Consider the following 11,835-nt stretch of genomic DNA (forward strand, 5'->3'; position numbering starts at 1 on the left):
TTAAAAATTCACCAAATATTCACTTTTTGTCCGATTTTGATGATCTTGACGGTTTTCGAAACCCAGAAGATTCCCCTAAAATATATTAGCAAGAACAAATAGCTTTTCTTGAGAGAAAGTGGTGAAAATCAATTATTTGACCACTTTCCTCAAATTCTTGTCCGTTTTTAATGATTCTGGGTCATTTGAAAAAGGCATTGTATAAATGATCAGTAAAAAGTTAAATTTGAGCAGTAACAAAAAAATTGAAATAGTTATATTATCTTTCAAATTTTGGCAAAGGTAAAATAAAGGGCTTTTCATTCTATCTGCAGCAATTTTAAACGTTAAATACATAATTTAGACCCATTTTTGTAAAGATTTCAGTTTTTTACTGACCATTTTGATTTTTTTACTGCTCGTTTGTTTTTTGCCTTTGAAAAATACTGACAATTCTCTTGCAAATATTTAAGATTTGTCAAATTGCACTGAGCACTGGGATTCTAAAGTGCAATTCTCTGTGAGAAATATTATTGAAAATTGTATTTCTCCGGTCGTGTTTGACCGAATTTGATGATTGAGGGCGGAAATGAAAGGTCTTGAGGAATACTAAAATTGTTTAGAATAGTGAAATGTCATAGGGCCACAGTGGACACTGTGGTTGTAAAAATCAATTTGTGAATTATTATTCAGAAATTATTAAAATTCAGAGCGCAATTTCTCCGTTTCTATTTGACCGTTTTTAATGATTATGGTCTCAAATGAAAGGTCTTGGAAAATACTAGAGTAAAAATACAGGGATTATTTGACGCGTAGAAAAATGGGAATTGATGTAGAGAAAAGGGAATAAATTTGATGATTAAATTCTCTCCGCCCCCTTTTTTTGTGTCCTTTTGTAGTGCTTCTTTTTTCCCTGAATTTTCCGTCGGATTTTCCACTACAGTTTTTCTCCCAATCTTTGCATCTCTCTCTCAATTTTCTGTTCGTGGCGGATAATCCTCGGGAAAACTCCTTTCAAATGGTTGGGATAATAATTTTTCTCTGTTTGAGGGAATAATTAACCAAATAATCTAGGCTCAATATGTTGTTTTTTTTTGTTGTTATTGTTGTTTGGTGTTTTTTGACGGTTGTTAAATCACGGAAAAAAAGGGAAAATTGAAAAGTTTCTCTTTGTAAGTTAAGCCAAAAATTTATTGTGTCTTTCAATTTTGGAATATTATAATTATAAAAGAGTTTTCTTTTTTGTCAAATTTTGAAAAATCTCTTTTTTTTTGTACATCGGTGCTTTGGATTTAAAATTATTGTGATGTTATTCTAAATTAGTAATAATGTGGAATATTAAGTGTTTACAAAAAAAAAGTATAAAGAAGAGAGTGGAAAATAAATGTACGTAATTTAATTTATGAAAAATCACCCAAAATATTCACTTAAATCTTAAATATAAATCATTGAAATATTGAGAAAAATAAAATGATTATTAAAATAATAATAATAAAATTGATAATAATAAAAATAATAATAATAATGAAAATAGTAATAATAATAATAATAAGGCACAATAACAATTTTGTTTTTTAAAGATGTTTTTGACATTTCAATGAGAGTGAGTGAGATCTATATCTGGTCATCTCGCTCATTCTCATGGGAAATTTTAAAAACATATTTACAAACAAAAGTTATTATGCGCTGGTCACAATAATAATTATAATATTAATAATACAAATAAGAGATTACAATTGAAATACAATAAGATAAAAAATATTGAAAAATTCTAAGTCTAAGTCTTTATTTTTAATTTTTTAATTACTAGATAAATTCATTATTTTATAATAAACAGAAAATATATCAAAAAATAGTAGTAAATAAAATAGTTATTTAATTATTAAAATTCTTAAATTTATTCATATGATAAGTAAATAATATTGTTTATTTTTTAAAAGGTAGGGGAAAGTACTTAGTGCCCATGTTACGTTTTATCCTAAAGCAGTCTTCGGACTAGAGGTTTAGCCCTAGTTTCTGAAGGTCTTAAAATTATTAAATAGCAATTTTATTGGTTTTTGAAAATTTGGTAGGTAATTTGTCTTTGGTAATCCTATTTTATTTTAATTTTTTCCAAAGAAAAAAAATCGTGATTGATATAAAATGAAAGTAGTTAAGCCATATGACCTAAGCCTTAAGTCTCTAGCTCGTTTGTGATCGTACGAAGCATGGACAATTTCCCGAAAACCAATCAAATGCTATCAGTATTTGGATTTAAAAATTAAAAATTATTGTTGTAAGATTAAAGAATCACAGCCTTTGATGAGCGTTTTTTTCTCATGAGCTTTATTACACTAAAGTAATTAATAAGAAAAAGATAAATGAATATTACATTTGATTACTCAAAAATATTCAATATATAACTCTAAAGCAGACCTGTGCTCGTTAAAAGTCGTGCAATATCGGAAATTTTGTCTTGATAATTTAATTGGAAATTACATGGTGTTATGATAAATATTACAAAAAAAAACTCATATAGAAAGAAATTGTCTTCTTGATATCTGTGTCGGAAGACGGAGCTGTTCACTAGACATTCTTTTATTTGAGAGAGAGATAGAGACACAAATAATTCAATTGACAAACTTCTGGCGGCGCTACGGTTGCAAAAAATCTCTGAAATATGCTACAAAAAATTTTCTTCTCTATTTTATCCTTATTAGCAGGTCGTGTCCCTTCTTGCAATATGTACTTTTGTATTCCTTATTAACCAAAATAGTGTTTTACAAAAGGATTTCTGCTCAAACTTTTCCTGAATTTTGTGACAGCTCAAAAGAATATGAGTCTTCCTGCTGAAAATTTCAAATAAATTATTAAAAGGATTTTTCTTGTGAAAATGACTTAATTCTAAGGAATTAAACAATTTTCACGTTAAAAAAACCTCCAATTTTCTTTCCATTAAATTCACATTGGCTTTTTTTTAGCTCAGGCCTGCTCTAAAGTATAAAAAAAATACTGAACTTAATTCTATTTAATACAATATTGACAAAATCGGTGAAAGGACATATTTAACTGATAAATATGAACCAAAATTTTATCTTTAAATAATTAATTACTGTAAAAGTCTTTTGTCTCTCCAAAAATTTGGCATATTTTCTACAAATTTTTCGTCTTAAAAAATATAAAAAAATTACATGATAAATGAAAATTTAATTAAATTTAAATGATATCAAGGGATTTTGAAAGCCAAAAAGGTGGGGGAAAATTTTGTGAATCTGTTAAAATTCTTCTTAAACCGATTTTGATGATTTTCATAGGGACGTAATTTCTAATAGGGCGATAAATCTTAATTAAATTCACTAGAAAACTACTTTATGAACTAGTTTAAACTCTCAGAGTGAATTTTATCACAGAAAATGACGTGATTATATCCAAAATGTATAAGGAAAATTTTCAATCAAGTCATTTTCTTTTGTTTTTTTGTCATAAAATTCACTTATTTATTATAAAAAGTAACTTTAAATTATTTCTATGGAAAATCACAACCGTGCTCATTGAGAAAAAGTCCCTTAAGGTTTTTGTACAATTTTAAGGGACTTTCTAGCCTAATATTAATTCTATTTCTACGATATTGACAACATATTGGTGGGTCCCGTCCTTTATAATTAGTATTTACACACTATTTTAAATGAAATAATGAATATAAAAATGAAATAAAAATGAGATCATCATGAAAGCCTTTAAACAATTCCAAATATCTTTGGATTTTATACATATTTTATAGGTTAATTTGGTTTAAGAGTAACATAGATTTCTTTTTTTGGATTAAAATTGCAAATTATTGCTGTTAAATATCCTTAAAACTAAATAAACTTGTCATAAAGAAGGGGAAAGTACTCTCTGTTCGAACGTTCATACCTTCGAACAGTGTGAATTTTCTTTTATCCTCTTTAAAAGACTTTGGGGTTAGTGGAGCACCGGGGGCACCTTTGAAATTGGGATTGTTTTCCTATGTTTAAATGGAACTGAGCCATTTCATATTTATATAGTTAAATAATATTATGATAAGGCAAAATTTAATTTAAAAAAAATAATAAGTGAAAAATCCCAATTGCAAAGGTAATGCTCCACTTAGAGAAGATAAAAGAAATTCACATTATTCGAAGGCATGAACGTTCGAACAGAGAGTACTTTCTTTCCTGCACAAAATAAAAATAATAAAAAATAATAAAAAAATAGTAATAATAGAGAAATAATAAAATAAAAATACAGGAGAATGAACAAAAATATCTAGTAACCGATTTTAAAAAATTCACCAGAGGATTAAGCTTCATTTTGTAGCTCAAAAAGTACGATCAGTCTTAACAGATTTTGATTAAATTTTAGAATTTTGATAATTACTTTTTTATTTTGTATAAAAAAGTGTTTTAAGGCAGAATTACATTGGCAATAAAATGCTCACATTGCTTCATTGTAATTCTTATGCAAATTTTCCATTACCGTATTACCTTATCATCATACTCGATGGCACTAAAAGTGAAAATAATATAAGAAATTAATCGTACAGTTTTTTTTTGTTTGCTCACCGTTTAACGACTTTTCATTTTATTTCTTCAATTTTCTTATTTTCACTTTGTACCACTGAGTATGAGATAAGGTAATACGGTAATTGAGAATTTGCGTAAGAATTGCAATGAAAATGCGTAGATTAACAAAATACAGTAGACTCTCGCTCAATTGGTTCTTTTTCAATTGTACGAATAATTTTATTGACAATTTTCACGTTTAATTTTGAAGATAATTCGGTCAAATTCAATTCAATTCAATCCAATTCAATTCAATTCAATTTCGTCCCAAATGCCCAATTGAGAGAAAGTCTACTGGACAGTGAACATTGTATTGTCAATGTGATTCTGCCCTTAAGACCATTAAGAGCACCTTAAGGTGTGCAAGAACCGTTGAAACCGAATAAACGTCAAATTACGTTCATGCCTTCGAATAATGTGAATTTTCTCTAAATTTTCTTAAGATTACATTTTTATTAAATATTAGGTAGCTTATTATTAATTAAAAATAAAAGAAATTCACATTATTCGAGGGCATGAACGTTCGAAGGGAGAGAACTTTCCCAAAAAAAAAAACCTATTTTGACGTTTATTCGAATTCAAACGGTTTTCGCACGCCTCTTTCTTAAGGCTTCTATTGGGAGGATTTTTACTTTTGTCAAAAATTGCTTTTCTGACGGAATTCTAACGTTTTAAAGAACTGCAGGCATTTTTTTTTCTTCAAAAAAGCAATTATTGACAAAAATTGCTCCCAATTTGCAGGGAAGATCGGGGCAGAATTAGACACGCATGGTATTAGACAGAATGGGATGTTATAATCGGACTTAGAATGAATACTGAAGAAAACACATCCCTTCCTATTCATTGAAATATCTATCAGCCTGTTACTTCTTACAAATTGTACGCAATGAAAAATTTCATTTGCTGCGGCTAATACTGCCCCGGTCTCCCCTAAGAGGCTGATAAAAATATTCCAATGAATAGAAAAGGATGTACACTGCTGGCAATAATCATAGCTCCACTTTTTCATAGTAGAAAAACTTTGAAAAAAAAATGTTTTTAGAAAAAATTAATAAAAAAATCATTTGAAGGTATTTTCAAACTGATATTAGATTAGATTAGATTAGATTTGAGTTTATTTCATGCCTTTTAGATCTACAGATCTGTTCTTAAGACTATATTTGATACATTTTATTTTTTAATATTAGATTTTGAGTTGCGACCTTACAGACAGATGAAAAACTTACAGTGTTTCCTTAATTAGTTTTTTTTTTTAATTTTTTGTGGTAGAGTATTATAATTTACAATATGAAAAATTGCTATTTGAATTTCATACCGTTAAAACTGTTAGTACTGTGATAGAACCTTTATCAAAATGGCGATTTTCGGGTGGCAATAATTATAGGTTCACTCAATAAATTTGGCTCCAGGGTATTTATTGTCAATCAGTTAAGGTAAATATCTTTTAGTTTTTTTAATTAATAACTTTATAAAGCAAATTAGAATCAATTTTTATAAAGTTTTTCATGATTTTTGCTGGAATTTTGTTAGGAAAATGTGTTATGAACACAAATAAGGGATTAATTAAGGTATTGATCTTCTGTTCATCAAACTACAAAAAGATCCTTTTTGATAATTTTTTGTTCCAGTATTCTAAAGACTCCTTAGTCACTTGGGATTCTGGTTTTGCGACAAAATCAACAGGACATGATGAGACTAAGCAGTCAGCATTGTTTTACATCAAATTTTCGGTTGAAAATTTGTTTTTTTCAACTGTAACACGGAAATTTGCACACTTTTGCCTCTAACAAATGAAGATTTTTAGCCCTGGGAGTAGTTTAAAATGCATATATGTCGGCTATATGGACAAATTCGGATGAAAGGTGATAGGATCTTGTCATTTTGATGGAAATTTTTTTGGTTGTCAATTTCCATCCCTTTCAAGACCTTAATTAATCCCTTATTTTTGTTCATTACACATTTTCCTTACAAAATTTCAGCAAAAATTATGAAAAACTTTATAAAATTGATTCCAATTAGCTTAATAAAGTTATTAATTAAATTACTAAAAGATATTTACCTTAACTGATTGACAATAAATACCCTGGAGCCAAATTTATTGAGTGGACCTATAATTATTGCCACCCGAAAATCGCCATTTTGATAAATATTCTATCACAGTACTAACAGTTCTAACGGTATGAAATTCAAATAGCAATTTTTCATATAGTAAATTATAATACTCTACCACAAAAATAAAAAAAAACTAATTAAGGAAACACTGTAAGCTTTTCATCTGTCTCTAAGGGAAGGTCGCAACTCAAAATCTAATATTATAAAAATAAAATGTATCAAATATAGTCTTAAGAACAGATCTGTAGATCTAAAAGGCATGAAATAAACTGAAATCTAATCTAATCTAATCTAATTTCGGTTTGAAAATACCTTCAAATGATTTTTTTTATTAATTTTTTCTAAAAAAATTTTTTTTTTCAAAGTTTTTCTACTATGAAAAAGTGGAGCTATGATTATTGCCAGCAGTGTATTTTCTTCGAAGAAGTCGTGTTTTCTTCTACAGTAGGTGTCATAAGTTTGTTACGTCTTGTATGTTGAAGAAACTAGGTGGGAAAAAAATAGAAAAAAATACTTTTTAAAATTTTTCTTTTTGCAGATGAGTTCCCTGTAATCCGTAGATATTATTTTTGTATTTTGAAAAATTATTTCATTATATTTCATATAAAAAATAAATGTTTTCCAAAAGTTGTTGATTTTTCATGCGTCAAAAGTTTGTTGCCTCATTTGAAAAGATACTCAAAATGGTCAAAAACATGCAACTAACTTAAGATAAACCGACTATATTTTGAGTTTATGTCATTTGAGAGGCAAATGGTGGATTTGTACATTTCTAAAGTTGTCAAGGGTAAATAAATGTGTATAAAAATGATGATAAATAACAAGAAATAATCTATTTTTTGATAATTTATAATTTAGGTTAAAAATTGCAAATTACAAAAAGTTAAAAGAAGGGAAATTGTTCAGATATATACTGCCGGAATGAAACTTCGTCGTCAATTGTTTAATTTTATGGAAAATCTCTAGAAAATATACATAAAATCGCCAATATGGTGATAAGGTATGACCACATCTAAAAAACGTTACTGGCAGACCTAAGATTTCGGCTCAGGGGGTCAATAACTGATAGTGACTTTATTATTTCTGCTTCAAAAATTCGCAGTCAGTTGGTTACAGAAAGGACACAGGTAACTACTGTTGTAAAAATCAACTGAAAATGGTCAGAATATTTGAAAGACGAGCAATAGTCCCAATATTCCATTGGTTAGCTAGTCTAATCTGGATAAATGGTTGTAGTTTTACTTGTTTAACATGTTTCAAGTAATTCTACAACCTTTTATTCAGATTGATCTTGTTTACCAATGGAATATTGCGAGCCACCCAAATATTCTTACCATTTTCTTTCAAAATATACTTGTTTTTTGTAAAAGTAGTGACATGTGTCCCTTCAGTAACCAACTGTCTTTCAATTTTTGAAGCAGACATCATAGGGTCACTATCAGAGATACTTAAAATACTGTTATCACCCCTCTGAGTCGATAACCTAGGTCTGCCAGCATCGTTTTTGAGATGTACTACCTCATTACTACAATATTTGAATATTTTATGTATAATCTTTCGTGATTTTTCATAAAATTTAGCAATTAACGACGTAGATTCATTTCGGCAGTTTCTCTGGACGATTTCATATACTTTAACTCCTTTTAACTTGCCATTTTAACCTCAATTATGAATTATCGAAAAACAGATTATTTCTTGTTATTTATCATTACTCTTATATACATGTATTTTACCATAGACAACTTTAGAAATGTCCAAACCCACCATTGGCCTCTCAACTGACATAAACTCAAAATATAGCCGGTTAATTTTAAGTTAGTTGCATATTTTGATCATTTTAAATTACATTTTCAAATGAGGCAACAAACTTTTGACGCATGAAAAATGACCAACTTTTGGAAAACAGTAAATGTACCAACGATCGTCAGTGTTCTTCGGATCGGAAGATTGTCCCGCGTATCAGAACCTCAAAATAAAATGTACTTTTGAAAAATTATTCACTGTTATTTTAGTAATTTTCTTTAGCAAGATACATAACATTAGTTTATATTTAATCTACAGAGTCAATTTTCAAACAAAATTGCTATTATTTACCTAATTTATTGAATCACTGTATCAGAGTCTTAGCAAAAAATCCGCCATTCATCACTTTCTTTAAAAAATTTCCAATGAGAATTTGTGAGAATATGAGAAATTATGTTTGATTAAAATAATTTACAAATCTGTGTTAATTAAAAAATGAATATTCATTGACTCTAATTTAACTATCAATACACTTTTGATTTGAACATTTATTTGAGAAACTCTAGTTGCATGTTTTTGACCATTTTGAGTAACTTTTCAAATGAGGCAACAAACTTTTGACGCATGGAAAATGACAAATTTTTGGAAAACAATTATTTTTTATATGAAATAAAATTAATTATTCTTTTTGAAAAATATAAAAAATATCTACGGATTACAGACAACTAATTTGCAGAAAGAAAAATTGGAAAAAGTAATTTTTTCTATCATTTTTTGCATTTGGTTTCCCGATCATACGTCAGGCAACAAACTTTTGACACCTATTGTATTTCTTACAAATTGTACGCAATGAAAAATTTAATTTTCTGGCTAATACTGCCCCGGTCTCCTCTAACAGACTGATTAAAATATTTCAATGAATAGAAAGGGATGTATTTTCTTCGAAAAAATCGTGTTTTTTTCAATATTCCTCCTCTCTGAAAAAAATATCTCGTAAATAATCTCGTAAAAAATTTGTAAAATAAGTCAATTTATATGGAAAAGTAACAAGATGTTTGGCTACCCCTGTCGCCATAGAGATTCTCGTAAAATCTTTTCATTTTCAACAATGTTTTCTTGTTAAAACCGAATCCACTAAAATTAATTAACAAAATTCTTGTAAAAGTATTCTCAAAATCTGGTTTTCATGGGAATTTCACAATAGATATCGTTGAAAAGTGTATCGTTTTGTCTTTTATTTTTATACCTTTCTCTCAAAATGGTCTTGGAATATATTCTGTCAAATTGTTTATCAATTTGGTGGATATCCCAAGCGGCATTTGATATCCAAATAATGTATGTCTCAAATGTAACCAACACATTTTTAAATGTAATCGAGCTATTTCTAAAAAATATAATATATGAGCATGATGGAAGTATATTGACTGACAATTGTATGCGTTGTATACCAGAAAAATAACTTATCTAAAAATTGTATAGAAAATATCAGTTATTTTCTATTAATATAAATAATACATTTTATTTGATAAATTTCGGTTATTATATTGGTATTTTCCCTTAAAATTATGACTAATTTTTTTTAGATCCATAAACAAGTCATAATATAATCTATTTTTGAGTGAAAATGTATAAAACTGTGTCAAAAACATCGAAAGTATATTATCTTACATATTCTCGCTGTTATGTTGACATAATGTCGTGAAACTGTATGAACATCACGTTTTGATATTTTTTAGTTACATTTGTTCCGTAAAGGAGACAAGTTATATGCAACTTGTGTTCTTTTTGTATGGCGCTACCAGATTGTCAAATTCTTCTTTGTTTACTAAGCAGAGATTCATATCCAAATGAAAATTTGTGAAAAAGGTGATGTTAAACATAAATTAAAGCCTTGAAGTGCACCAACGTTTGCATTGGAGTCGAGCACATAGAAATAAAGGATCAAATTCAAAAAAGTATGTCTAATTGATGGAAAAATTATGAATTAATACTTCGTTCGTGAGAGTTAACGTTTTCTTTATTTAATTGCAATGTAGCCAAATTGTAAACATTAGGACAGCTTCCTGATCTTCTAACGTGAAACTAAATTGCAGAAACGGTGCCCAGAATGCAGAAAATTTTCATAAAAAGCATAAAATTGAAGTGTTTACTGTGCAGTAACATTATTGTGATAAAGAATCTGTAATGTGACTATAATGTACGACATAATGTAGATATAATCACAAAAATATGTCAAGATGTGTTTTCTTCTATATTTTTTATTTATTCAGGTTATAGCATCTTAATTTTATTTTATCGGTACAAAAAGAAGATTATGGCGTGAAAAATTACAGAAAATTGGTGGCGCTAAGCCCAATTTAATGTAAAATTATGCACAAAACATTGATGATCCACGCGATATTTGCCCATGGAAATGGCAATAAACTTGTTCAATTTTATTTTCTTTAATTTCCTAGCTTTCCCCTAGGGAATTTCAGATCGGGAATGAAATACTATTCACTAATATTGTATCCTCTAACGGAAAACAGTTATTTCATTAAAGTTTCATACGCAATAAAAGTGCACGAGACACAGAAAATCTGACTGAATCGTTGGGGATAAATAATTATTCATTTAAGAAAAATATTTGAGCAGGTTTTAAATGAAAATGCAAAAGAAATGACAATTCTGCGATCAGTAGTTATAAAATTCATATTGTATAGTGATTATATTTTATTTAGTTATAATCTATACATTTTACCGTACAAGATGACGTGGTTACGTCAAATATGAAAAATTGATATATTTCGTATGTAAAAAACCCGAATATGGACCTCTTTTATGCGGTTATATGGAAGAAATTTGTAAAATCTTCGTCATCGTTTTCGTATAAATGTTAGACATCTCTACTCATTTATAGCGATAAATGCTCCTTGGGATATTAATCACGATTTTTATGCTTTTTGTTATATATAGCAATTATACGCCGGTATGCTGTCTGCAGGAAATGGTTAAATAGGACTTTAGAGACCATTTCTGACTACAAAATCGTCATTTTTTGGTGAATAAAAAAAGGATTCTGACAAACTTTTTACAAGATTTTGTATATTATTAGTAAAAAATGTGGAATATCCGATATCAACAAGATATCTTGTTGAAAATGAAAAGATTTTACAAAATTTTTACGAGCGATTTTAATCAGAGTACTTCAGGCTATAAAATTCCATTTGTCTTAATATCATGCGTGACTAATTCGGCCTCTGTCTCCTCTACACGACTCTACTGAAAGTTATTATCCGTGCAAAATTCTTTTGATACATTTTACCAAAAGTTCTTTAAAGTATTTGTTTTTTTTTTATTAAAAGCCACTATTTTTAGTGGATTGAAGTATCCTTTTGCCCATTCTCCTTTTCATCTTTGAATATTTTGGGTGATTTACATTGTGTGAATACTTTTCCCG

This window comes from Phlebotomus papatasi, chromosome 5 (genome assembly GCF_024763615.1).
Source record: "Phlebotomus papatasi isolate M1 chromosome 5, Ppap_2.1, whole genome shotgun sequence".
NCBI lineage: Eukaryota > Metazoa > Arthropoda > Insecta > Diptera > Psychodidae > Phlebotomus > Phlebotomus papatasi.